Genomic DNA, 27922 nt, shown 5'->3' with positions numbered 1-27922 from the left:
TAATTCTATAAACCAAAAATATAAATAAATGTCATAGGCTATTGGAACCCAGGGATGTTTTCTGAGGGTGGAGGTTTTAAGAGGATCAAATATTAAGGATTTTTTGACATGGACCTGATACACTCATGGACATTTTTGACAGGACAAAATTTTGGTGTGGACCAAATGTCTCAGTGACCATTTTGGACAGGACCAAAAGTCCACTTATCAACAGCTCATAACTACCCTTTGTAAAAAACTTCATGATTTTCTATTTTATGAATTTACTCTAATTTATGGAACCATTCTCTTTTTATTAGAAAGTTAGGTCATTTTCAGTTGTTCGTTACTTTAAATAATGCTGCAATGAATATGCTGGCTCATAGCTCTTTAGTTCCATCTCAAATCACTTTTGCAGGATAAATTTCTACAAATGAATCATTAGGTTAAAGCACCTGAGAATTTTCTTAAAGTTCTTGAAATATAGGGGCCAAACTGCTCTCTGAAGTGATTGCACCAATTACAGTCCCATTTGCAGAAACTAAAATAAAATACAATTTTAAAAAAAAATAAAATAAAACAAATGACAAGAAAAAAAAATAAAACTGATTTTAGCTATAATAAGGTTTTTATATTGGTCAAAATGTGTTGCCTCTTGTTATTATTTCTATGGACTCTGATCTTTTTTTCTTAGTACTTAAAACTTGTAAGTCTTTTTTCAATATAAGCCTCTCATTAACAGTGACCCTGGTGAAAATAAGAAATGAGTCTATTTTTTTTTCACCGTTACACAGCCAGTATTTAACATAGGGTCTAACAGAGATAGCTGTATTTATGTTTCCTGAATAAAGGAAGAAATTTGGCCAGTAGATGATTATTTTTCTGAACATTTAAAAACCAGAATCAACTAAACAAGATAATAGATATGAAAGAATTTTTAAATAATCATTTTTTTTAAGTTTTCTTCATAATAAAGATGGATTTGCTCTAGAACCCAGCGTGTGATCTAGTGCCAGGCTCTGAGAAAGTAGACAGTAATGTCACAACAGCCCAACTTTTGTGAGATGCACAAGGTGTTGTAGATTGCAGGAAGCTCCCACTATACTCTCATGGTGGAAAGTGAGGGCAGGGAGGAAGAGTGGAGGGGTGGCCTCATCATTTACACAAAAGATGTGATGGTTCTCTTAGGTACTTATAAGTATAACCTACAAGAAGCAAAGACTGTAGTCTTAGAAGCCAGCCTCCTTCTTAAAAAGAAACGACACTCACAAAATCATTAAAGGATAATGATAATTTTTGCAACCAAAACAAAAATTATTAGACACAAATTGTGGGATGGTCCCATATGTAACTGAATTGCTTTCTCCCACCATTTGTGTGTTTGTGTGTGTGTATTTATTCAAAGGATGAGCTTAACTCTTGCCCTTGGGTAAAATCCTTGACTGCTCCATGAATTTCCTGGCCCTTTGTAATATTATTGATAGTCACTTAAACTGAACATAGCTAATACTTTTATGGTCACATTAAGTTGCCGAGTCTTGATTCAGAAACCAGAACACCCAGTGCAATACATATGCAGCACACACTTCAATTTTCCTGGCTTCAGCTAGGGCCTTGTATAAGCTTTCTTCAAGGACCTCCTTTAAGGGAGGGAATGTGGTGTATTTTTTCTTTCTCCCAAAAATCTTGTCTCCAACTTTTAGGTTTTGTTATTAATTTCTAGGAAATGGGGCATGAGCACAGAAGAAGAGTAGTGAGGATATAGAAAGTTTTTTACTTGTGTAACTGGTTATATAACTCTGGGTTTTCTGGGTCCTGGTAGATGTGTGAAGCAGTCTTGCTCCTGCAGGCACTGATGCACCCTGCTCTGATGTGCTCTTCGAAGTGAACAGTGTTTTTACAGAATTCAAGTCCTGATTTCACAGGCAAAGTCCTGTATTGCTCCAGCTGCCCACTGCTTCCCCACTCAAGGACTCTCTCCAGGTTCCATTGACCTTCCAGTTTTCCTGAGCCGGAATCAAATGGCTTCAGCCAGTGGTCCCTGCCTTGCCCCACCCATAGCATACATCTGATTTTTCTGAAAAGCATTTATAGATCCTTTGTTCCCACGCGTGGGTCACAGTGCAAGAGCTCTTCTCCTTTGCTTCCCCCAATGCAGCACAGACACTTGTTTCTCTCCTCTGACCATGCAGGAGGTGGCATCTGTCCTTGTACTCAGTAATCTTGTGGAAGTCTTCACCCTGTGGTTGAAGGAAGGAGACAGGCAGACCCTGTATTTCTACCCACTTCATTCACCTTGGAATTCGTATTTACTTCACAACTCTTTGGGGATATAAATGATGTAGATATCCTCATTAGGCAGAATGAAGACCCCAACATTGCCAGATACCTAAAGGCTTCCAAAGGTATACAACATTTTAAACTGAAAGTGGTGGGGAGTGAGAGGATACTAAAAAGAGGGATAAAAAAGCAGGTATGGTGGCTAGAACTGAAGAGGTGTGAGTGCTTGGTATCACATGCTACACAGAAGCTGAATAGCTTGAGGACTGAAAGAAGGCCATTTGAAGAAAAAAAACTGGAAAACAGTGTCACTCTTTGAGAGAACTATTCTGGTAAAGGTGTAGAAGCCAAAGTGAAAATATAGGCACTTCTTTATTGCTCTCCCCAAGTTCACATCTGATACAATTTAGGCATGGTAAAAAGCAAGCACAAGTGTCTAAAATGGCTTTATTAAGTATGCTTCAGTCTTTTTTCCTTTTTTCCCCTAGAATTGCATCCTTATGATGTAAACCTGGCTTTCTTTTTCTATATCCATCCATTCACTGTACTATTTATTAGTTCACTTGTACATCTAGGCCTATAGTAAGTCTCCAGCATAAGCCTCTCCCCTGGCTTTACATGCCTGGCCAAAATGAAGCTGTAAACACACACAGTATGACAATCTTCTTCCTGTCCCATGTGCCTCTGTAATATCTACTGTGATCATCTCAGAACAAAATTATCCCTTCACTGTTCAAGTTCTTTTTACATGCTCTCTTATGTTCATTTTCTTTCCATCTGCATATTTATCTCCTGAAATAGAGTTAAGACTTATACACTTGAGAGATGTACTGTGTCTGATGCAGTGTCTCCACACCAAGCTGTTCTGCCTTAATTTTAAACATTCCATTTTTCCCCCTTTTCTACAGGGCAAAGTCTAAAGCTCTGAGCATACCCTACAACTCCATTATGTTATAACTAGTTGCAACATAATTGGAGTTTTATGCTTCAAAGCTTTGCACATGCACAGATGGAAAGCAAACTCCTGGAATTCCCTTAGTAACCATGATTTAGGCTTAGTTGCTCAATACAGAAATATTAAATATTAATTGTGTGCCAGACCCCAGACACAAAGGAACTATCTTTAAGGAGCTTGCATCATGCTGCTTGTATTAGTTCTCTATTGCTGTTCTAAAAAATTAGCACAAGCTGAGTGGCTTTAAAACAACACAATTATTATCTCAGAGTTCTGGAGATTAGAAGTCTGAAATGGTTTTCACCAGGCTCAAAACCAAGGTGTTGGCGGGGCTGTGTTCCTTCTGGAAATTCTTAGGGAAAATCTGTTTCCTTGCCTTTCCCAGATTCTAGAGGCTGCCTGTGTTCCTTGGCTTATGGCCTCCTTCCATTTGTGAAGCCAGCAATCAAGTGTTTAAACCATATATAGCATTACTCCAACTTTGCTTCCACCATCACATCTTTTCTGACTCCATCTTTTCTGTCTTCTTTTCCACTACTTTTAAGGACCCCTGTGGCTGCATTAGACCCACTTGGATAACCCAGAAAATGTTCCTTATTTTAAAATCAATTGAATATTAACTTTAACTCTCCAGTAGCCTGTAATGTTACACACTCACAGATTCTAGGGCTTGGCACGTGGATATCTTTGGGGAGCATTATTCTACCCACCATACTGACAGAGCTAGTCTGTCATGCATGAGTAATGTAAACTATTTTATGATGTAAGTGAAGTCTGTATAGAAAGAAGTAGAGCAGGAAAGACAGAAACAGTCCTATGATCATTTCTGCCTGGTAGAGGGTCAGATACTACTCTAAAATGAGAAGTCATTGAAATTACAGTCTAAAAAATGGCATAATTTCTTACTAGGCTGAAGAGATGAAATAGAGTTAGAGAAAAGTAACTCTCAGCAAACACGACAGCAGGAGCAAAAATGCTTATTCATGAAACAGCATGACAAGTTAATGCAAATTGAAAGAATTTTAAACACTGTGCAAGAATGAAGCATACCAAGAAATAAAATTAGAGAAGAAAGCAGAGGCTGTTTCAGGGAAACCCTTGCATTATACATTAAAAAGGTGGGAATTTGCCTTAAAAACAACTAACCCTTGAGAAGTTTTTAGCAATAAATCAGAATGATAAGGTTGGTGTTTTTAGAACAATTACTCTAACCAAGATTAACACAGGACCGGAGGTAAGGAATTCAGCTGTGTTTCAGTCAAGAAATAATGAGAGCCTGAACTTAGGGAGTGGCAGTGAGGAGGGAAAAATAATTTGATGAAAAAATAATGAGTAGAATTTGTTAGACTTGGGACTGGATGTATACAGTAAAAGAGAAGAAAGTTTCCAGGATGAGTCACAGGGTTGGTTTTGAATGACTGGTATGATCCAGTGAAAAGGGATCATAAAGATAAAGAGCATGTAAGATAGGGTTGAGTCCTATTTATTTTAAGATACTTGTAGGAAATCCAATTATAATTCCCAGGAGGTTAGTTAGTTGTACTAATCTAGAAATAAGACACATATGGGCTAAAAATTTAGATATAAGAGACATTATTATACAGATGCTAGTTGAAGCAATGAAAATGATTAAGTATAAAGTAAGAGGAAAAGCTGGCCGAGGACAGGACCCTGGGCACCAGCCACATTTATAGGATGGATACAACAAAGGATGCAGCTAAGGAAGCTAAGAAATACTGAGGAATATGAGGGGAAGCTGAGAAAGAGGTAAAAAACTGCCACGGAAGTCAAAGGAGGAAAGAATCTCAAGAAGAGAGTAATCAATAGTGTCAAGCATCAGAGGAAGGTCAAGTAAGAAGATGATGATTAAAGCCCGCTGGACTTGGTGATTAGGAGCACACTGCTGACCTTTGTTAGTTCCATGGGAGAGATGGAAGAGAAACCTCATTGCAGTGAGTTAAAGAATAAACTGATCATAAGCAAGCTAAGACTATGCTTTCAGTGTTATTAGCTTTGAAGGAAAAGTCGGCAATAATTAGAATCAAAAGAGGTTTGTTTTCTTTTGCAGATAAATACACAAGTATTTCAAATCCTCACGAAAATCTTTCCAAATTGCTTCACAAAGAATTGGTGCTTCCTCCTCTGAACTCCCATGAAACGGTACATACCATTGTGAACTTCTCAATAACATAGACAATATCCTGCTCCAAGAGGTCGATAAACATTTTAAATGAATAAGTAAATAAATGAACCAATGAGTGAAAATTTGTTTATTGGTTGACTGAAATTTGGAACACAAAAATGATGACATATGCTGGTCGAAAAACAAATTTCAGTGATGTTGTTTGGTCACTGGACATCAAGAAATATGATGCTTAGGCAGTATTCAATATATTTCTTTATAACCAACAAGCAATAACTGGCAGAACATTTTTTACCTTAGGGATTTAATTTTCATTACAACGCTCTCTTTATTGCTCACACTACCCTTTGTGATAAGTAATCTGAAGTTAAAGAGGATCAGAGAGGTGATTCTTTGGAGAGAATTTCACAATTCTTGCTGCCTGACCCTTACCAGCCTCAAGGAATAAGTGGGACTACTTTATTTCCACGTTAAACCCAGTGAGAGGAGGACTTCCTTGACACCCGCTGGAGGATTTGGCATATTTCCCCTAAAGTTTGAGGTATTTGTCACCTAAGAAAGACTAAAGGGAGAAGAGATACCTGCTTAGGAAACAGAGAAGAGGAGGGTACTAAATTCAGGTGCACTTCTGCCAATGGTGAGATGAGAATATGCTTTGTGAGTACAAGCTGCAGAAGGGCCCCAACCGCACTGTGCGGGGTTGTCCACCAGACAAAGACTCAGGATGTGCAGCATATGATGAGCCAGAAGAGAGGCATTTCCAGTGCCAACAGAACAGGAACAGTTGGGATCCAGAGGGAGGTGGGAGTGTATGAAATAAAACAATAGCAGCGAATAGTGGAGGATTCAAGAGGCATTTTAAAAGCAGAATAAACAGAACTGCATGACCTATTAACTCAGGCATATAGGTGAACAGATCAAAGGATGGCACTCAGGTAACATGTGATGCCACATACGAAGGTCAGGCAGACAGAAAATCAGGTTGGAAGGAGAGAAAACAAAAAGAAAGCTCATTTTAGATATGTTTTCATCATTGATGCTTTAGTCATAAAGCAGGAGCAGTTAGTATCTCAACATCATGCAACCAGACTTGCTTTTTTTATCATTGTGGTAAGAACACTAAACATGAAATCCACCCTCTTAACACATTTTAAGTGCATAATCCAGTATTGTTGACTGACTATAGGTACAATGATATACAGTAGATCTCTAGAATATATTTTTTAGTATGTAACTGAAGCTTTATACCTATTGAATAACAGCTCTCCATTAAAACCCTTAAATTTCAGTCCAAGAAAACTCTCTTCCTGGCTTGTAAACAGCTGCCTTCTTGCTGTGACCTCACTTGGTAGAGATAGGAAACTTGGGTGTCCCTTCCTCTTCTTATAAGGGCACTAGTCCCATCGTGAGGCTGTCCTGGTGGCTCAGATGGTAAAGAATCTACCTGCAATGCAAGACCTGGGTTCAATCCTTGGGTTGGGAAGATCCCCTGGAGGAGGGCATGGCAACCCACTCCAGTATCCTGGCCTGGAGAATTCCATGGACAGATGAGTCTTGTGGGCTACAGTCCATGGGGTCGAAAAGAGTGGGACATGACTGAGTGACTAAGCACAGTCCCATCGTGAGTGTTCCATCCTCATGACTTCATCTAAACAAATACTTGGTCCCAAAGGCCCCACCTCCTAATACTATCTTAATGGGGACCAGAGCTTCAACATATGAATGGGGAGGGGGAACACAAACACTCAATGTATACATTCTTTTTCTTCCTTTCTTCTCAAGTTTGACATATGTCTTGAAAGTTGGAGAGGAAATTAAATATCATTCTTGAAATGGGCCCAGAAGTCAAGGGAGGACATGTCATACTTAGTCATAATAATCTCTCCTCTGTAACTTCCAATATGATATAATCCATGTCAACACTCCTTCATATGTGTGCTCAGGATCCCAAGATTACCGAACATTAATTCTCTTTTCCTGAATGCCAAGTGCCCTTTGAGATTTACAAGCTTACTCTCAGATTTCTCAAGCTCTTCCTCTGAGATCAAAAACTATCTATGAATAAGTTCTGGGGACGTCACATACAGCATGCTGACAACAGTTAATGATACTGTATTGCATATTTGAAAGAGGCTAAGAAATCAGGTTTTAAAAGTACTCATTAATGAACACATGCTAGGTTGCTTCATTCATTTCATTTCAGTCGCTCAGTCGTGTCTGACTCTTCATGACCCCATGAATCGCAGCACACCAGGCCTCCCTGTCCATCACCAACTCCCGGAGTTCACTCATCTCATCCTCTGTTGTCCCCTTCTCCTCCTGCCCAATCCCTCCCAGCATCAGAGTCTTTTCCAATGAGTCAACTCTTCGCATGAGGTGGCCAAAGTACTGGAGCTTCAGCTTCAGCATCATTCCCTCCAAAGAAATCCCAGGGCTGATCTCCTTCAGAATGGACTGGTTGGATTTCCTTGCAGTCCAAGGGACTCTCAAGAGTCTTCTCCAACACCAAGGTTCAAAAGCATCAGTTCTTTGGCACTCAGCCTTCTGCACAGTCCAACTCTCACATCCATACATGACCACAGGGAAAACAAACCTGTCCAACTCCTTGCTACCCCATGGACTGTAGACTGCCAGGCTCCTCTGTTCATGGAATTCTCTAGGGAAGGATACTGGAGTGTGTTTCCGTGCTGTCCTCCAGGGGATCTTCCCAGGGATTGAACCCAAGTGTCCTGCATTGGCAGACTAGCGCCACCTGAGAAACCCTTAAAAGTATGTACCAACACACACACACACAAAATGTGTAACTATAGGAAGTGATAGATATGTTAACTGGCATTATTGTGGTAATCTTTTCAAAACACATACATATATCAAATCATTGAGTCATTTATACCTTAAATTTACACAATTGTTATTTCTCAGTGGCTAAGTTGTAGCAGACTCTTTGTGACCCCATGAACTGCAGCACACCAGGCTTTCCTGTCCTTCACTACATCCTGGAGTCTGCTCAACCTCATGTCCATTGAGTCAGTGATGCCAACCAATCATCTCTTCCTCTGTTGCCCCTTCTTCTTTTGCCCTCAAACTTATACAATGTTATATGTCAATTGTACCATAATAAAGCTTGGGGAAAAAGAATTCTGTACTGTTTTCCTCACATCATACTGTAATGGATAACTTTGTACTGGAATAAAAACGTTTCCTTGATCCTCTTAGGGTCCTTGGCTGGATCTGAAAATTAGACCAACAAAGACTAAAGAGATAAACCAAAGGAGAAAATCATATAAACATACTTAATATAAGTTTCACATGACAGGAGGCTTCATAAGGAAATGAAGACTTGAAGACCAGTTTAAATCTGAGTGATTTTTGCTAGATTTAATGAAGAGTGGAAAGTCACAGAAAGATGTGATAGGATGAAATTGAGCTAATGGTAATAATCTTAGCAAGTCCTGTACTTTCAGATTCCTCTCTACATTTCTTCTTCTTCAGAGACAAGAATACTCCTTTCTTCTAAATATAGGACAGACACATCTCATATGACTGTTTTATAACATATAAGAAGGTCAGAAACTTCTTGCTGCACATGCCTTTTCTCAAATCTGTTGATTTGAAATATTCAGTACCCCATGGTGCCATATTGGGAAGACAGTGTGTTTTGAATCCCACCACTTTGTAAGACCCATCTCCTAGGTGCTTCTCAATCTTGGTTGCTCTTCTGCTGTAACAAAATTCTGGCCTCAGACTTCTACATCCTTTACACAGCCTTCCCCGGCTACATGCTGGAAAGGGAAGTACAGTTTTCTTTGCTCTGAGATTCCCCTCATAAGGACCTTGGTTTGTATTTTCTACCTACTCATGCCCAAGGATCCTATGATAATAGAGGACACTATGCAGAACCTGTGTGACCATCGACTGCCTTTTTACTCTACTCCTCCTCCACTGGAGACAAAAACTCTTTGATCTACTCTAGGAAGAGTGTATGGAGAAGGCAATGGCACCCCACTCCAGCACTCTTGCCTGGAAAATCCCATGGATGGAGGAGCCTGGTAGGCTGCAGTCCATGGGGTCGCTAAGAGTCAGACACGACTGAGCGACTTCACTTTCACTTTTCACTTTTCACTTTCATGCTTTGGAGAAGGAAATGGCAATCCACTCCAGTGTTCTTGCCTGGAGAATCCCAGGGACAGGGGAGCCTGGTGGGCTGCCGTCTATGGGGTCGCACAGAGTCAGACACGACTGAAGCGACTTAGCAGCAGCAGCAGGAAGAGTATATAGCCCCTTTCCTAGAAGGAGTGGAAGCAGGAGACTAATTAGGAGTCTATACCTAACATTATGCCAAAATCCTGATTCTTAATGTTGAAAAACCTTTCTCATTGAGGAATTTTACCTACCATCAAATTGGCACAATACTATCTAGAGAAGCTGGGAGGCTCACATTTTGACTCTTTGTTCTCTCCACATTGTCCCTTCCCTGAGAAGGGTAATAGAGTGGCCATACTACTGCCCAAATGTTGGGGAAAGGAAATGTTAGGGAAGAATCTTTAGTTAAAATTTCAGAATTTTGTCTGAATTATATCATAGGTCCACATAGCAGCCCTTCTGTTGCTGTGGCCACACAAATGTGGCCCAGGCTTTGATCAGTTTTCCACACTTCCCCAATAGCTCAGTGGTAAAGAACCCGCCTGCAGAGCAGAAGACGTAGGAGATGTGGGCTTGATCCTTGTGTTGGGAGGGTCCCTTGGAGAAGGAAATGGCAAGCCACTCCAGTATTCTTGCCTGAAAAATCCCCATGGACAAAAGAGCCTGATGGGCTACAGTTCACAGGGTAGCAAAGAGTCAGACATGATTTGGAGACTAAACAAACACTTAAAAAGGCCATGTTTCCTAGCTCCCACCCAGTGAAGTGAGGATCTACTGCCTTATTAAAACTTTCAGTATGTCAATAATTAAATAATCAGGATCACTGTGTCTCTGAGCCAGAAATGGAGACTAAATCTTCCAGATCATTGGGTTTAGAGAAGTCTGGGTGAGCACCTTTCCCCATAACATCCGTCCCTGCCATCCTTGAGAAAATATTTCAAACGTAATTTTTTAATGGAATTAAGAAAATGTTTATCCCATTTTCTTTTATAAAGCAATAGTCAACCTCACACCGAGGGGCTGATGTTGTCGAGTCTCTACTTGGAGGACACTACAGAAGGATCGAGCCCCCCTCTCTGGCTGTCTCTCTCCCTCACACTCGCCCTCGGTGGATTGTCAGGAAAATTCTCTGTGCCTCTCTTCAAAGGCACCTCAACAGCTGTGAACTCCTGACCTAATTGTTCTAATGGCATTCCCAAGCTCTCCTGCTCAAGGCCAGAGAAATCACAGCCCTTTGGAACTCTAGCTAGTAATTCATGGTGCTTAGTCAAACTCCCTCCCCCATGCCTCCAGCCCCTCCTGCTGCCCCTCTCCTTCCTCCTGTCCCCTTGCTCTCTGGCTCTTCTCCTTCCTCACACCAGTCTGAAGCAGCTTGATCACCTGCCAACCAGTATTGATTTTTGCTTCCCAATCTCCAGGCTGGATGGAAAGAAAAGATTAAAAACAGTTTGTCAGTTTGAAGTTGAATAAGAATTCGGCACAAGGGACATCTTAGAAATGTGAGGAAGTGGCGGGGGAGGTTGAGAGTGTAGGCAGTCAAGGCCAAAGCAAATCTTAAGGGATTTTAACCCTTTGTCCCAACCAGCCCCAGAATTTCTGAGGCAGGATTGAGCTATAACCCTGCACACTCCTTTTTTGCTGTGTCTCATGCACTCAGATCCTCTCATGGTTTTCTTTTATCCCGCAATATCAGCATAGATTTGGTTTGGACTAGCCCAAGTTCTTGCCTTCTCTGGTGGCTCAGATGGTAAAGAATCTGCTTGCAATGCAGGTAGACCTGGCTTTGATCCCTGGGTCAGGAAGATCCCCTGGAGAAAGGAATGGCTACCCACTCCCCTATTCTTACCTGGAGAATTCCATGGACAGAGGAGCCTGGCAGACTACAGTCCATCAAAGAGTCGGACAACAATGAGCAAATAACACTTTAACTTTTTCACCCCAAGTCCTAGGACAGGGCCTTCATCAGCTCAACTGATACCTCCTGTCAGGTCAAGTGGACCTTACCAGGAGGTGGTGTCTGCAGCTTCTCAATTGTAGGGGGCACTGGGCCTGTATATCTGAGCTCTGCCAGGGGACTTTGTTAGTATTCATGGAGCAGGGTTTGCTGCTGTCCTTGTCAAGATAGAGTGGGGAGACCAGAGAAGTTTTCCTTTCAAAAAAATGAGTACCATTGACTCATGAAGGATCTTTTTGGTTTCTTTCTCAGTGGTAGAGATGAAAAATGATTTACAAGCATCAGTAGAAAATCTGAAGGGCCAAAGCACAGACAAACAGCATGTGAAGTCAAATCCAGGGCACTAAAATTTGACTCACTCAACAGCCAGGTTACTTACCAGTCTGCTAAGAGCTCAGGGGCTGAGCTGAAGCATGGAGTTCACCTTTCTCTCCCATGTAAGAGTAACAGTTAAAACCAGGTCAAACCAACTTGTGGCCAAGGAAAATGAGAGATATCTGCACAATAATGAAGACTATGTCAGTTATTCAAAACATAGCTCACTGATGGGATCCAATTCCCTTTTCTTTCCCTGTTCATTTCTACAGGATTTGGTATCAGTGATTTGTACAGTGTACAGCATAATCAGGCAGAGATCAGTCTTGTTAACAAGTCTGAGATGGTGGGCTCTTCTAATGATTTTGCTCAGTTTGTACACTTATATTTGTATATCTCTAATTAGCAAGTATATTCTACCTTATCCAAATGGTCTTTTTGTGTAAAACATAATACTTAGCAGTGTTCTATAAGTCAGAATCTCATGAAGACAACAAAATATGTGGAGAATGATTAAAAAGATGCTGAATGTTAGGAATTCTACTCCATTTATTCAAAGTATTTAGGCAAAATCAATAATTAATAGGAATCTCTAGCTCATCCTCACCACGCTTGCTATGGGAGGTTTCTGGTCCAAATAGCTTTCTATTTGTTTCACACTTTCTTTGTTTCATGCCATAGGCTTTGCTATGTCAGTTAATTTCCTCAAAATTTTAATATTTGGCTCAGATTTATCTTTTGCACATGTTCTAGCTGTCATCTTCAAGTCCTAACTGTTTCACTGGGAAGCTGAGTGTTCATTGCTTGAAATTACAGTATACTATAAAGCTACAATAATATAAACATTATAATACTAGTGTAAGATATCTTGTGAACCAGAATTCCAGGGGAAAAAGCTGGCATGCTAAAATAATAGAGAAGTATGATTTTTCAACCAACTAGTTCTGGGAAAATTAGTTAACTCTTAAGAAAACATAAATTAAACTTTCTTTAATAGTAAAGTAAAATCTAGTTAAACTATCTAGTACTACATATGAAATAAGACATAATGAAATTATAAATAATATAATTAATGTTTTCAAAGCGTAAAGAAAAAAGAAGAAACAAGAACTTACATATATTCAAACTTTTGCACGTGAAAAAATAATTACCATAAACAAAAAAGCAAGTGGGAAAGTGGAGAAATATTTTAACTTACATAAGAAAGAAAAAGATTAACATTCCTACTACTTAAAGACTAACACCCTTAATATAAGAATAATTCTTAAATAACAAGAAAAGTACATAAACAAAGAATAAAAGGTTTGCAGAATGAATATATTTACACATCAGTACATACATAATGCATACACACATACAATATAAAACCAAAACCATTAAAATAGTCAACCTCATGATAGATCAAAAATGGGCAATTTTTTAAAGAAAAAAATAATATTTTATTTATCAATGGTAAAGGTTTTCAAAGAGATAATTCCAATGTAACAGTAGATTTGAGAAAGAAAGTTACTGTATTATTTTAGTTGAGTTATAAATTACAGTAACAAATTTGGAATAATTTAAAATTATGTAACATCACAAACTTCTAAATAATCTCCTACACAACAATTTTATATAAAATATATTATATTATATAAACATTGTGAAAAAGCAAGTACAGAAGTGCACATTTAAAATTTTAGAAAATTTTATAAATAACTGTAGTGTCTAATAAGTTAATTATATTCCATTGCATTGCATATGTTGCCATTAAAACTCTTGTTTTAGAAGAATATTTGATGAAATGTAAACAATTGACCAGTATATTGGCAATGTATTGTAAAATTAATTTGGGTTGCAAAATAATCTTGCAGTATTAATCCAATTTTCAAAACATGTGTGTGTGTTGTTCTTGTTGTTTAGTTGCTAAGTTGTGTCTGACTCTTTTGTGACTCTACAGACTCCTCTGTCATGGGACTTCCCAGGCAAGAATACTGGAGTGGGTAGCAATTTCCTTCTCCAGGGGATCTTCCTGACCCAAGGATCAAACCCATGTCATCTCCTGCATAGGCAGGTGGATTCTTTACCACTGAGCCACCTGGAAAGTTCATGTGAGTGTGTATGAAGTTATTAATAAAACTACTAATAAGGGCTATTTATTAAAGAATGTTTCAAGGTTTTTTTCTATAATTATATCTATATTTTTATCTATTTTCTGGATAAAAAAGTTATAACCTTCATAATAAGAGAAAAAATCCTATTTTTAGATCCCAATTATTCAATCTGAAACACTTTGATAGTAATATTTGAGAGTTCTCAGATTTGAAGGAGGTGAGAAAACTATGTTTCTAAAAACAAGTAGTTTTAATATTTTTTGAAATACTTAAATACCGTCCATTTAATTGGAGATACAAACATTTTACCACTGTTGATTTCTGCATGCTACTTAAAATTTCTAGGAAGCATGGACTATGAATAGTAAATTCTGGCATCTAAGGTATGTTTTAAAGAAATCACTTATGAGGAAGAATTTCCAAATTATGAAGGATTTCAAATTGTTAGATAATAAACACATATGCTTTTCCTGTGTAAAGTGAAAGTGAAGTCGCTCAGTAGTGTCCGACTCTTGGTGACCCCATGGCTCCTCCATCCATGGGATTTTCCAGGCGAGAGTACTAGAGTGGGCTGCCATATCCTTCTCCCAGGGATCTTCCCAGCTCAGGGATTGAATCCAGGTCTCCCGCACTACAGACTAACGCTTTACCATCTGAGCCACCAGATGTAAGCAAATATCAAATTATAACTCAATAGCTACAAACCTACTTTGCAAAGTTTGATTTTGAATATATAAATTCAAATAAAATACTTGAAACTTATTTGTGGAATCAAGGGTTGGCCACAGTCTCTCTGTACCTCAGTTTTCTTTCTTTTTTGTTTTTAAGTCTTTATTGAATTTGCTACAATATTGCTTCTGTTTTGTTTTGGTTTTCTGGGGGACAGGGACCTGAGGCATGTGGGAACCTTAGCTACCAGACCAGGGATCAAACCCACACTCCCTGCATTGTAAGGCAAAGTCTTAACCTGTGGATCAGCAGGAAAGTCCCTATACTTTGGCTTTTCTCATCTGACAAATGCACCAATAATCACACCTCACAAGATTGTTGCAATGATCAAGTGTGTACATTCATGTAAAATCACTTTAACAGATATAATACATAGATGAAGCATCTGTCATAATTGATAAATATACATCTGTTTACTTTTTTCATTGTTATTATCTACTATGCATCAGGATATGATCCAACCAGTCCATCCTAAAGGAAATCAGTCCTGAATATTCACTGGAAGGACTGATGCTGAAGTGGAAACTCCAATACTTTGGCCACCTGATGCGAAGAACAGACTCATTGGAAAAGACCTTGATGCTAGTAAAGATTGAAGGTGGAAAGAGAAGGTAATGACAGAGGATGAGATGGTTGGATGGCACCACTGACTTGATGGACATGAGTTTAAATAAGCTCTGGGAATTGGTGATGGACAGGGAAGGCTGGCATGCTGCAGTCAACGGGGTCGCAAAGAGTTAGACACAACTGAGCAACTGAACTAACTGATACATCAGGAAGCTTTATAGATCTTTGGGAATCATTATTAAACAAAATCAACATTAAAAAAAAACTGCCGGGGTCCAGCCCCGGCTGATCCAGGGTATTCGAAGCGGGGATGGCGTCGGCGACCTATTTATATTTATTTATTCATCAAAGATTCAAAGAGTAATAAAATAAGGATAGCTCAGTGAGGAAACTCAGTGGAGAAAAGCGGCTGAAATAAGGATAGCTCAGTAGGAAAATTCAGTGGAGAAAAGAAGCTGAGTGGCTTGGTTTACGCGGAAAATCAATATAACCCGTGACACCAGGTTAGCTCTGACCACGGAGGCCGCAGGCGCCCTCTCGAATAGCGGAAGGTGCCCCACCTTAGATACTTTCTCGAGTGGGTCTTAGAAGCCCAGGCAAATAAATGGTCGCAGAGGACATCCGCGCTCCAGATGGACGCTCAGCTGGAATTTGGGAGAGATAGTGACATGGGGAGACCAAGTTTCAGTGAACAAGGCCCGCAGTTTATTTTCCAAAGTAGTTTTTATACCTTAAGTTATGCATAGAGGATAATGGGGGAAGGGGTAGAGTCATGCAGCAAGCCAGGCTTTCTTCCTTATCATATGCAAAAGTTCAGGTGATTGACATCATCTTCTGGCCAGGAGGCCTGTTAACATTTTAAGAAACTTATCTTTCTCTAAAGGTGATTATTCCAAAGTCAGGCGCCAGCCTTCCAAAAAGCATTGGACAAAGCTGCATTTTACATTTCTATACACCCATTATATCAATCAATACACTGCCAAGGACACAGTAGGTAAGGAGTATGGAGACTTAGCAGCAAACATTGGCCCAACAAGTGAAAAACCCTTCACCAATACAATTTCTAATCAATCTTTTAACTACTCAAAGGAATCTGTGTTTAAGCAGTTTAGAACATCTCCTGCCTCTCACAGTTGGGAGGCTCTGAACAATCACATGTGGCCGGAAAAACCTATTCAGGCAGGCTAGAGGATTTTCAAAGGAGTTTGTAGGTTAAACACTGTCACACCCAGGAATTATTAACTGGAGCCGTAAGCTAACTCTTTTTCCAGAGAGAGGTAGTGGGGGACAGCCCCCCGTAAAGTCAGAGGTGTAGGTGAAAGCACAAAGCAGAAAGTAGGCAGACTCTGGTTTTGGGGGTAGATGCTCGAGAATTTCCAGGGGGACTCCTGAGGCTCGATCCCGCCTTTGCGTATGCCGAGCCTCCTTCCTCATGACCTTTGTCATGGGCGGAGTGCCTCACGCTGGCTCTCGGCAGTGATAGGATTCCAGTTGAGCTATTCCAGATCCTGAAAGATGATGCTGTGGAAAGTGCTGCACTCAATATTCAATATGCACTCAATATGCAATATGCCGGCTCCCGGCAAAAAACCAAACAGTCCATCTCTTCATGGAACTTAATTTACATTTAAGTGAGAGAAGATAGGTAAGAAGCAAAGATGGATTTGAATTGGGGTGGTGCTAAGTATTGTAAAGAAACATATAGCTCAATTAATGGGTCGAGAAATGCAGGGAAATCTTATCTAAGAGAAAACAAAACAACTGGAAAAAATACTGTTTAAAATTATTGATGGAATTAAAGGACCAATATGATAGTAGGGGTTTACCAGAGCAAGAGAACAGAGACCTAGAGAGTTGAGAGCTGTGTAGGTATCACTTTTTTTTGGAGCGTTAGTAAATTCCAGAGTGGGTGCTAGGGACTGCACTATGATTTTGAAAGACACACACGACTATTAGAGTCTGGGACCCAACAAGTGAGAAGACTTTATCCTGATAACTACCTCCCACTCTTTGGGTTCATATCTGAAATGTCACACCCAAGAGTGAGAATGAAATTACAAAAGACCACTCTTGAGGTGCCTGTAGCTCAGATTCCGATTGATTCAGTCTCTGGATTTGGACTAAGATGATGCTGAATTTCTATTACTTCCAATCCCTGACTGAAATAAATTAAAATCTTCTTAGAAGAATGTAAAAATATCTGATCTCAAATGATTGCTGTCAACAATTTCATAAATAAGATATTTGGCATAAAATCAAAAGTAACAACACAATAGGAAATCAGCTAAACTAAACTGAAACCAACAGAAACAACAGATAAGAGAAACAAGCCAGCAGGACACACCAGTACTGGAGATATCAAACAGTGACTTTAAAATAAAATGCTTGTTATTTTCACAGAACATCAATTAGATTGAAATTTTCAGCAGAGTTCTAGAAATTACAATATAAGAAAAGAAACCAAATGAAAATTCTGTAATAGCCAATTTTAAGATTGGTTGAGAAAAGGTTAGATACAGCCAGTGAAAAAAATATGTGAAATGGAAGGTAGGTGAAGAGAAAAATAATGATTCTAAATATGTATATACCTAAAAAAATATGATAAAGCTATGGAGAGCAAAAATTGAAAGAACCAAAGGAAGAAGCAAAATTATTTGCTTCATTTTAATATATCTAATTAAGAATACACCAAAGAACTATACAAAAAAGGTCTTCATGACCCAGATAATCACAACAGCGTGATCACTAACCTAAAGCCAGATATCCTGGAATGTGAAGTCAAATAGGCCTTAGGAAGGAAGCATCACTATGAACAAAGCTAGTGGAGGTGATGGAATTCCAGTTGAGCTATTTCAAATCCTAAAAGTGCTGCACTCAATATACCAGCAAATTTGAAAAACTCAGAAGTGGCCACAGGACTGGAAAACATCAGTTTTCATTCCAATCCCAAAGAAAAGCAATGCCAAAGAATGCTCAAACTACAGCACAATTGCACTCATCTCAACACTAGCAGAGAAGGAAATGGCAACCCACTCCAGTGTTCTTGCCTGGAGAATCCCAGGGATGGGGGAGCCTCGTGGGCTGCGGTCTATGGAGTCACACAGGGCCGAACACAACTGAAGTGACTTAGCAGTAGCAGCAACACTAGCAAAATTATGCTCAAAATTCTCCAAACCAGGCTTCAACAGTATGTGAACTGAGAACACCCAGATGTTCAAGCTGGATGTAGAAAAGGCAGAGGAACCAGAGATCAAATTGCCAACATCTGCTGGATCATCAAAAGAGAAAGAGAGTTCCAGAAAAACATCTATTTCTGCCTTATTGACTACGCCAAAGCTTTTGACTGTGTGGATCACAACAAACTGTGGAAAATTCTGAGAAAGATGGGAATACCAGACCACCTGACCTGCCTCCTGAGAAATCTGTATGCAGGTCAAGAAGCAACAGTTAGGGCTGGACATGGAGCAACAGACTGGATCCAAATAGGAAAAGGAGTACGTCAAGGCTGTATATTGTTACCCTGCTTATATGCAGAGTACATCATGAGAAATGCTGGACTGGATAAAGCACAAGTTGGAATCAAGATTGTGGGAGAAATATTGATAACCTCAGATATACAGATGACATTACACTTATGGCAGAAAGCAAAGAAGAACTAAAGAGCCTCTTGATGAAAGTGAAAGAGGAGAGTGAAAAAGTTAAAACTCAGCATTCAGAAACCTAAGATCATTGGATCTGGTCCCATCACTTCATGGCAAATATATGGGGAAACAATGGAAACAGTGACAGAATTTATTATCCTGGGCTCCCAAATCACTGCAGATGGTGACTGCAGCCATGACATTAAAACACACTTGCTCTTTGGAAGAAAAATTTTGACCAACCTAGAAGTGAAAAGCAAAGGAGAAAAGGAAAGATATAAGCATCTGAATGCAGAGTTCCAAAGAATAGCAAGAAGAGATAAGAAAGCCTTCTTCAGCAATCAATGCAAAGAAATAGAGGAAAACAACAGAATGGAAAAGACTAGAGATCTCTTCAGGAAAATTAGAGATACCAAGGGAATATTTCATGCAAAGATGGACTTGATAAAGGACAGAAATGGTATGGACCTAACCCACTCCCTGGAGAATCCCAGGGACTCTGGAGTCACACAGAGTTGGACATGACTGAAGCAACTTAGTAGCAGTAGCAGTAAAAGAAGCAGAAGATATTAATAAGACGTGGCAAGATTACACAGAAGAACTGTACAAAAAAGACCTTCATGACCAAGATAATCACGATGGTGTGATCACTCACCTAGAGCCAGACATCCTGGAATGTGAAGTCAAGTAGGCTTTAGAAAACATCACTACGAACAAAGCTAGTGGAGGTGATGGAATTCCAGTGGAGCTATTTCAAATCCTGAAAGATGATGCTGTGAAATTGCTGCACTCAATAGGCCAGCAAATTTGGAAAACTCAGCAGTGGCCACAGGACTGGAAAAGGTCAGTTTTCATTCCAATTCCAAAGAAAGTCAATGCCAAAGAATGCTCAAACTACCGCACAATTGCACTCATCTCACACGCTAGTAAAGTAATGCTCAATATACTCCAAGTCAGGCTTCAGCAATACGTGAACCGTGAACTGCCAGATGTTCAAGCTGGTTTTAGAAAAGGCAGAGGAACCAGAGATCAAATTGCCAAGATCTGCTGGATCATAGAAAAAGCAAGAGAGTTCCAGAAAAACATCGATTTCTGCTCTTGACTATGCCAAAGCCTTTGACTGTATGGATCACAATAAACTGTGGAAAATTCTTCAAGAGATTGGAATGCCAGACCACCTGACATGCCTCTTGAGAAATCTATATGCAGGTCAGGAAGCAACAGTTAGAACTGGACATGGAACAACAGACTGGTTCCAAATATTAAAAGGAGTACATCAAGGCTGTATATTGTCAGCCTGCTTTTTTAATTTATATGCAGAGTACATCGTGAGAAATGCTGGGCTGGAAGAAGCACAAGCTGGAATCAAGATTGCTGGGAGAAATATCAATAACCTCAGATATGCAGATGACACCACCTTTATGGAAGAAAGTGAAGAGGAACTAAAAGACTTCTTGATGAAAGTGAAGGAGGAGAGTGAAAAAGTTGACTTAAAGCTTAACATTCAGAAAACGAAGATCATGGCATCTCTTCCCATCACTTCATAGGAAATAGATGGGGAAAGAGTGGAAACAGTGTCAGACTTTATTTTTCTGGGCTCCAAAATCACTGCAGATGGTGATTGAAGCCATGAAATTAAAAGACGCTTACTCCTTGGGAGGAAAGTTATGACCAACCTAGATAGCATATTAAAAAGCAGAGACATTACTTTGCCAACAAAGGTCCATCTAGTCAAGGCTATGTTTTTTCCAGTAGTCATGTATGGATATGAGAGTTGGACTGTGAATAAGGCTGAGAACCGAAGAATTGATGCTTTTGAACTGTGGTGTTGGAGAAGACTCTTGAGAGTCCCTTGGACTGCAAGGAGATCCAACCAGTCCATTCTAAAGGAGATCAGCCCTGGGATTTCTTTGGAAGGAATGATGCTAAAGCTCAAACTCCAATACTTTGGCCACCTCATGCGAAGTGTTGACTCATTTGAAAAGACTCTGATCTTTTTGAACTGTGGTATGGGAGAAGACTCTTGAGAGTCCCAAGTTTGGACAGCAAGGAGATCCAACCAGTCCATCCTAAAGGCAATCAAACCTGAATATTCATTGAAAGGACTGATGCTGAAGCTGAAACTCCAATACTTTAGCCACCTGATATGAAGAGCTGACTCATTTGAAAAGTCCCTGATGCTGGGAAAGACCGATGGTGGGAGGAGTTGGAGATGACAGATGATTAGATGGTTGGATGGCATCACCAACTCAATGGACATGAGTTCAAGTAAGCTCCAGAAGTTGGTGATGGACAGGGAAGCCTGGCATGCTTCAGTCCATGGGGTCGCAAAGAGTCGGACATGACTGAGCTCCTGAATTGAACTGAACTGACTGAATTCAGTAATTAATAGAAAAAATTAAATACTAATATAAAGTAGTATATTGAACAGCTAATTTTATACTAGCAAAGTGAAAGTGAAGTCATTCAGTTATGACTGACTCTTTGTGCCCCCATGGACTGTAGCCTACCAGGTTCCTCCATCCATGGGATTTTCCAGGCAAGAATACTGGAGTGGGTTGCCATTTCCTTCTCTAGGAGATCTTCCTGACCCAGGGATTGAACCCAGATCTCCCACATTGTAGGCAGACACTTTACCATCTGAGCCACCAGGCAAGTCCAAAATGCCAGTAAAATGTACAACATATGCAATATTAGCAAACTTGCCATATTATGTACAGAATACCAAATAAGTGCAAAATAAAAATATTCTATAGCAAACAGAATTCTTATAAAATTAATCATATAATGATCATTAAGATACTCTCCATGAATTTCAAAGACTGCAATCAATATAGAGAATGCTCTCTAACAAGTGAAATAAACTAGAATTTTTTAAAATGAGAAAAAAGCTCTTCAAATATTTTGAAATTAAGAAATATTAATACATTCCAGAATAACCTATGGGCTAAAGAAAAAAGTCACAATAAAATTACAAAATATTTTAACCAAATGACAACAAAATCATGTATATCAAACCTTTTGAGATGCAATTAAAACTACTTCATTTTAAAAATCAATTTCTGTAATTGTATTATTTGAAAAAAAGAAAGGTTAAAATCAAGAACCTAATAACTACCTTAAGAAATTAGAAACTTAATAGCAAAATTAAGCTCAAGGAAAGAAAAAAGGAGATAATAGGGATAAAAACAAAGACATTATTCAGAGAATAAACAAAGCAAATGGCTCTTGAAAAAGTAAAAAACAGTAAAATTAATGAATTTCTAGCAAGTCTGATCAAAGTGAAAATAGAGATGGTACAGATAGTCATAATGAAACTCAATTTTAAAATTGTATGAAAAAATATATGCAAATGTATTTGAAATCTAGATAAAATTAAAATGTTTTTTATCAAAAATTACATTAAAAAAGAAATAAAATTTTAATAAAACCCAAAATTCTAAAGAAATTCAATTCTTTATGCAAATTTTGCCAAAGAAATATATAATCCCAGATTATTTATTTCCCTGGTTAATTCTTACAAACATTTGAGCAAGAAATAACATCAAACTTAAAGTTTTTCAGAGAATCAAAAAAAGAATATTTCTAAATCCATTTTTATACAATCAAAATAACTTTGATATCTACTTCTGAAAAGAACTTTACAATAATAGAAAGTTGCAGGCCAAATAACATCAAATAGGTTAAAAGCCATAATAAAAATGTTAGTAAAACTAATTCACTGATATAGAAAATGGAAAATATACATCACGAATTTAGTTTATTTCAGTCAAGTGAGTGAAACATCTGAAAACCATGCAATGCAATTGATATTAACAAAGAAAACTAATAAGGTCATTTTAATACATGAAAAATCATGTGATAAAATTCTAAAAATATTCAGTTTTTTAAAAATCTAAGAATGGAAGAGAAGTTCCTTAGTCTAATAAAATATATCTGCAAAATAAGCTATAGTATGTGTCACATTTGATTACAAAACTTCAAGTTTCCCCTTTGAAAAATCCAGTCAAAAATGCCTGTTTCATTGTATTAAGTGTCTTGACCAACTTAGTAAGACAAGAAAAGTAATATAAGTTATAAACTTTGAAAGGAGAGAAACAAAACTTTTTTTGTAGATTATATAAATCTACTTCGAAAAAGCACAAAGGAAACCACAGATAAATAGTGACAATCAATGTGGCTAGCAAGGTTACTAGACACTGGATCAATATTCAAAAATTAAGTGCATTTTTATATCAATATACCAGCAAAAAATATTATTGAAAACTGATCCCATCTGAAACTATATCAAAACATCAAGTCTCTATGAATAATGGCATCAAAGTTGTGTAAGATATCTGCAAAAACAAAACAATAATAACAAAAAAACTCACACCATAAAATGTTATTGAAAGAAACCAAAGATCTAAGTGAATGCTCAACTCAAGTTGTCCTCAGTTGCTCAGTTGTGTCCTATTCTTTGTGACCCCATGAACTGTAGCCCACCGGCTCCTCTGTCCATGGGATTTTTCAGTCTAGAATACTAGCATGGGTTGCCATTTCCTAATCCAGGAGATCTTCCTGACCTGGGGTTTGAACCCACGCCTGCTGCATCTCCTGCACTGGCAGGCAGATTTTTTCCCACTGAGCCAACTGGGAGGCCCCTCTTCAAGCTGGTATTCCAATCTAATCCATCCTATCTATACTGCTGCTGCTGCTGCTGCTGCTAAGTCGTTTCAGTCGTATCCGACTCTGTGCGACCCCGTGCTAGAACATACCTAAAATAGAATTCAATAACAGCTGCATTCTGAAGAGTTAATTTAGGCTATACTATGAAATGCTAGGAGAAGGCAATGGCACCCCACTCCAGTACTTTTGCCTAGAAAATCCCATGGACAGAGGAGCCTGGTGGGCTGCAGTCCATGGGGTTGCTAGAGTTGGACACGACTGAGTGACTTCACTTTCACTTTTCACTTTCATGCATTGGAGAAGGAAATGGCAACCCACTCCAGTGTTCTTGCCTGGAGAATCCCAAGGACAGGGGAGCCTGGTAGGCTGCTGTCTATGGGGTCGCGCAGAGTCGGACATGACTGAAGGGACTTAGCAGCATGAAATGCTATTTCTTTAAAATCACACTTAAAGAAAAGCCAGCATGAATTCAAAGCCACTTAAAATATTCCTCTTGAAGAACAGATTTGGTTTCACTGCTGTTGCTAAGTCACTTCAGTCATGTCCGACTCTACGCAACCCCATAGACGGCAGCCCACCAGGCTCCCCCATCCCTGGGATTCTCCAGGCAAGAACACTGGAGTGGGCTGCCATTTCCTTCTCCAATGCATGAAAGTGAAAGGAGAAAGTGAAGTCACTACCTCTGTCAAACATTTACTTTTCTTGAGGCAACCATTCACAAACACAGTTCTCTTTGGAAAGTTCTGCCAACAAAGGTTTTGGGGTTTTTGTTTGTTTGTTTGTTTTTTAATGTAATCTGTCTCAAAGTCAATTCAAAGGCATCACTGGCAAACATCTTAACATTACTACTGAAAAAGACTGGCTCAGTTAGATCACAGCCTCCACACACCTCCAAAATCCACTCACCACTATTTTTAAATGTATATTTCTTCCATCCCAGGAACTCTATACAGGGTATAAAACATGTCCACAAGTAACTATAAGAAAGGCAGGGTATGGGTGGAAACACAAATACGGCCTCTTTGAGGGAAACGTGTCTTAAAGAACTTTTACCATTCAAAGTTATACTGGCTCTATCAGGAATCTGAAGCAAAGTTAACCATGAACACCATGAAAAACTGCAAAACCAAAACAAAAAGTTTACTGTTTAAATCTTGTTCCTACTAAAAGATTTTACTTTCTCACTTGGATCTTCACAGTCAAGAACTAGATTTTCTGAAGACTGAACTAGACCATTCTAATGATAAAAGCCTATTGTTTCAGCGCACCAGCCCAGAGGGATGGTACGGGGAGGGAGGAGGGAGGGGGGTTAGGGATGGGGAACATGTGTATACCTGTGGCGGATTCATGTTGATGTATGACAAAACCAATACAATATTGTAAAGTAATTAACCTCCAATTAAAATAAATAAATTTATATTTTAAAAAGCCTATTGTTTCAAGTGGGTAAGGTGAGGAATGCAGATTATATACCTAAAGAACAGTTGCAGGTTCAAATTGAGAGAACTAATTTATCTACAGAAACTCTTACTCTTAGAGCTCCAAAGACGAGATTGAGAATTAAGTAATTTCTTAAAGCCACTCCTTTCCCCCCTTAATTGATCACTTTATCAGAGGGGTAAGAGATACAGTAACAAAGGAAGGAGATGTGGGTCATTGAGGACAAGTGTCCCACTGAATTCAACTAGAATGTATTAATGTTCAGCACTGTTGGCAAAGAAACTTGAATGATGAAGTTTTTGTGCTGAAAGCCCTGTTGACCCCAACCCCTTGACAGGTTAATGTAATTAACCTGAAGGCCACGGGTTTTATTTGAATGAAGGCTGGAGGAGAAAAGGAGGTAAGTTACAGGAAGGGAACAGATGGGCAGGTAGGCTACAGGGCCCAGGAGTTGCCTGGGAGGGCTCGGACCCCTTCTCAATAGACTCATACCATGTTTTAAAGATGGGCTTCCCTGGTGGCTCAGACGGTAAAGAACCTGCCTGCAATGTGGGAGACCTGGGTCAATCCCTGGGTTGGGAAGATCCCCTGGAGGGGGGTATGGCAACCCACTTCAGTATTCCTGCCTGGAGAATTCAATGGACAGAGGAGGCTGCTGAGTTCCCGTCCAAGGGGTCACAAAGAGTTGGACATGACTGAACAACTAAGCACGTGTTTTAAAGATATAAAGACTCTCCAAATAAATCTATTTAGTTTTTAAATGATTATAATCAAAAACCCAAAAAGAGATGCATGTGTCTTGAAAGTTGCCAAAATAATTATCAAACTGATATGGAAATGACCATTACAAAATATCACCAAAATCTTCTGAAGAAAGAGTTACAAGATGAGAGGATTTGCCCTACTAGATATCAAGATATCTGTATTATGGATCTACAATAACTAAAATGTGAAGATGGACATTTAAAATTTATGACAGAGGTAATACTGCAAATCGGTGGAGAGTGATAAATGCTGTTGTATCAACTGAAATATCTGCATTAAGAAAAACTGTTGATTTTTATTTATCAAACAAGTTCAGTTCAGTTCAGTCACTCGGTCGAGTCCAACTCTTTGCGACCCCATAAACTGCAGCATGCCAAGCCTCCCTATCCATCACCAACTCCTGGAGTATACTCAAACTCATGTCCATTGAGTCGGTGATGCCATCCAACCATCTCATCCTCTTTCATCCCCTTCTCCTCCCACCTCTGCTTTTTAAACAAATCCAAACTCAATTTCAGTCAGACTGTAGATCTAAATGTGTAAGGTAAATCAGTAATTTCTACAAGATAACATGGAAGATATTCATGACCTTGTGGTGAAGTGTTCCTAAACAGGACATAAAAAGCAAACAAATGCTAAAGGAAGAGACATATTCAGAGTATATTAAAATTACAAACTTCTTTTCATCTAAAAGTACAATGCATGTGTGGTAAGTCGCTTCAGTCATGTCCAACTCTTTGTGACCCTGTGGACTGTAGACTGCCAGATTCCTCTGTCCATGGGATTCTCCAGGCAAGAATATTGGAGTGGATTGCCATGCCCTCCTCCAAGGGATCTTCCCTGTCTGAGGGATCAAACCCATGTCTCTCATATCTCTGGCATTGGCAGGCAGTTTCTTTACCACTAACACCACCTGGGAAGTCCATTAAGTTACCATAAAAGAATGAAAAGGTAAGACATGGAATGAGAAATTTTTTTTCAACACACATAATGTTTGTGTGTTGAAAGGGGATACTATATAGAATAAATAAAGAGCTTCTATAAATTAATTAAAAATAATAACACCTGAAAACCAAATAAAACACAGACAACGTTTAGAGCTAGTGTTTCAAAAAAACAAATATTCAAATGGCTAATAAATATTAACAAAAGTAGTGTCCAATGTAATTAGCAATCAGAAATTAAAACCAAATAAAATGTTACTACATATCTATCAAATGAGCTAAAATTTTTTTAACTGACAATATGGGCTTCCCAGGTGGCTCAGTGCTAAAAAATCTGCCTGCCAAGCAGGAGACACAGGTTTGATCCCCGGGTTGAGAAGATGCCTTGGAGAAGGAAATGGCAAACCAGTCCAGTATTCTTGCCTAAGACATCACAGGGACGGAAGGAGCCTGGCAGGCTACAGTCAATAGGATTGCAAAGAGTTGAACCCAACTTAGTGACTACACAACAAAAACAATTGATATTTGGCAGGAATGTAGATTAATGAACAATCTCGTGCCCTGCTGGTGAAAGTATTAATTGTCACAGTTATTTAAAGAAGAAGTTGGAATTATTAACTAAACTTTCCATATCACGCTGCTGCTGCTGCTGCTAAGTCGCTTCAGTAGTGTCCGACTCTGTGCGACCCCATAGAGGGCAGCCCACCAGGCTCCGCCATACCTGGGATTCTCCAGGCAAGAACACTGGAATGGGTTGCCATTTCCTTCTCCAATGCATGAAAGTGAAAAGTGAAAATGAAGTCGTTCAGTCGTGTCCAACTCTTAGCGACCCCATGGACTGCAGCCTACCAGGCTCCTCCATCCATGGGGTTTTCCAGGCGAGAACACTGGAGTGGGTTGCCATTGCCTTCTCCTTCCATATCCTATGACTCATAAATTCCACTTCCAGGTAGAATCCAACAGAAATTCACGGTCATGGCCTCATTAATCATAATGCTTCCAACTGGAAACAACTCAAATGCGCATCAATAATAGAATAAAAAATAAGCTATAAATAATCACAATAAAATAAAATATTGCAATGAAAACAAAGAACTTAGAGCTATGCATAATGACATGAATAAATCTCAAAAAGCAATATTGAGCAAAAGGAGTTAAGTGAGGAAAAACAATGTGTAGGATGAGTCCATTTTATATGAACTTCAAAGAGAAGGCAAACTTAACTATTGTTATATTGCACGCTTACATGATTGAACTTTAAGAAATACAAAGAAACGGTTACCATAAAGATCAAAATGGCTGGAAA

The sequence above is a fragment of the Bubalus bubalis genome, chromosome 6 (genome assembly GCF_019923935.1).
Source record: "Bubalus bubalis isolate 160015118507 breed Murrah chromosome 6, NDDB_SH_1, whole genome shotgun sequence".
Classification (NCBI taxonomy): Eukaryota; Metazoa; Chordata; class Mammalia; order Artiodactyla; family Bovidae; genus Bubalus; species Bubalus bubalis.
The sequence above is the reverse complement of the archived record's forward strand: the minus strand, read 5'-3'. Positions refer to the sequence as shown.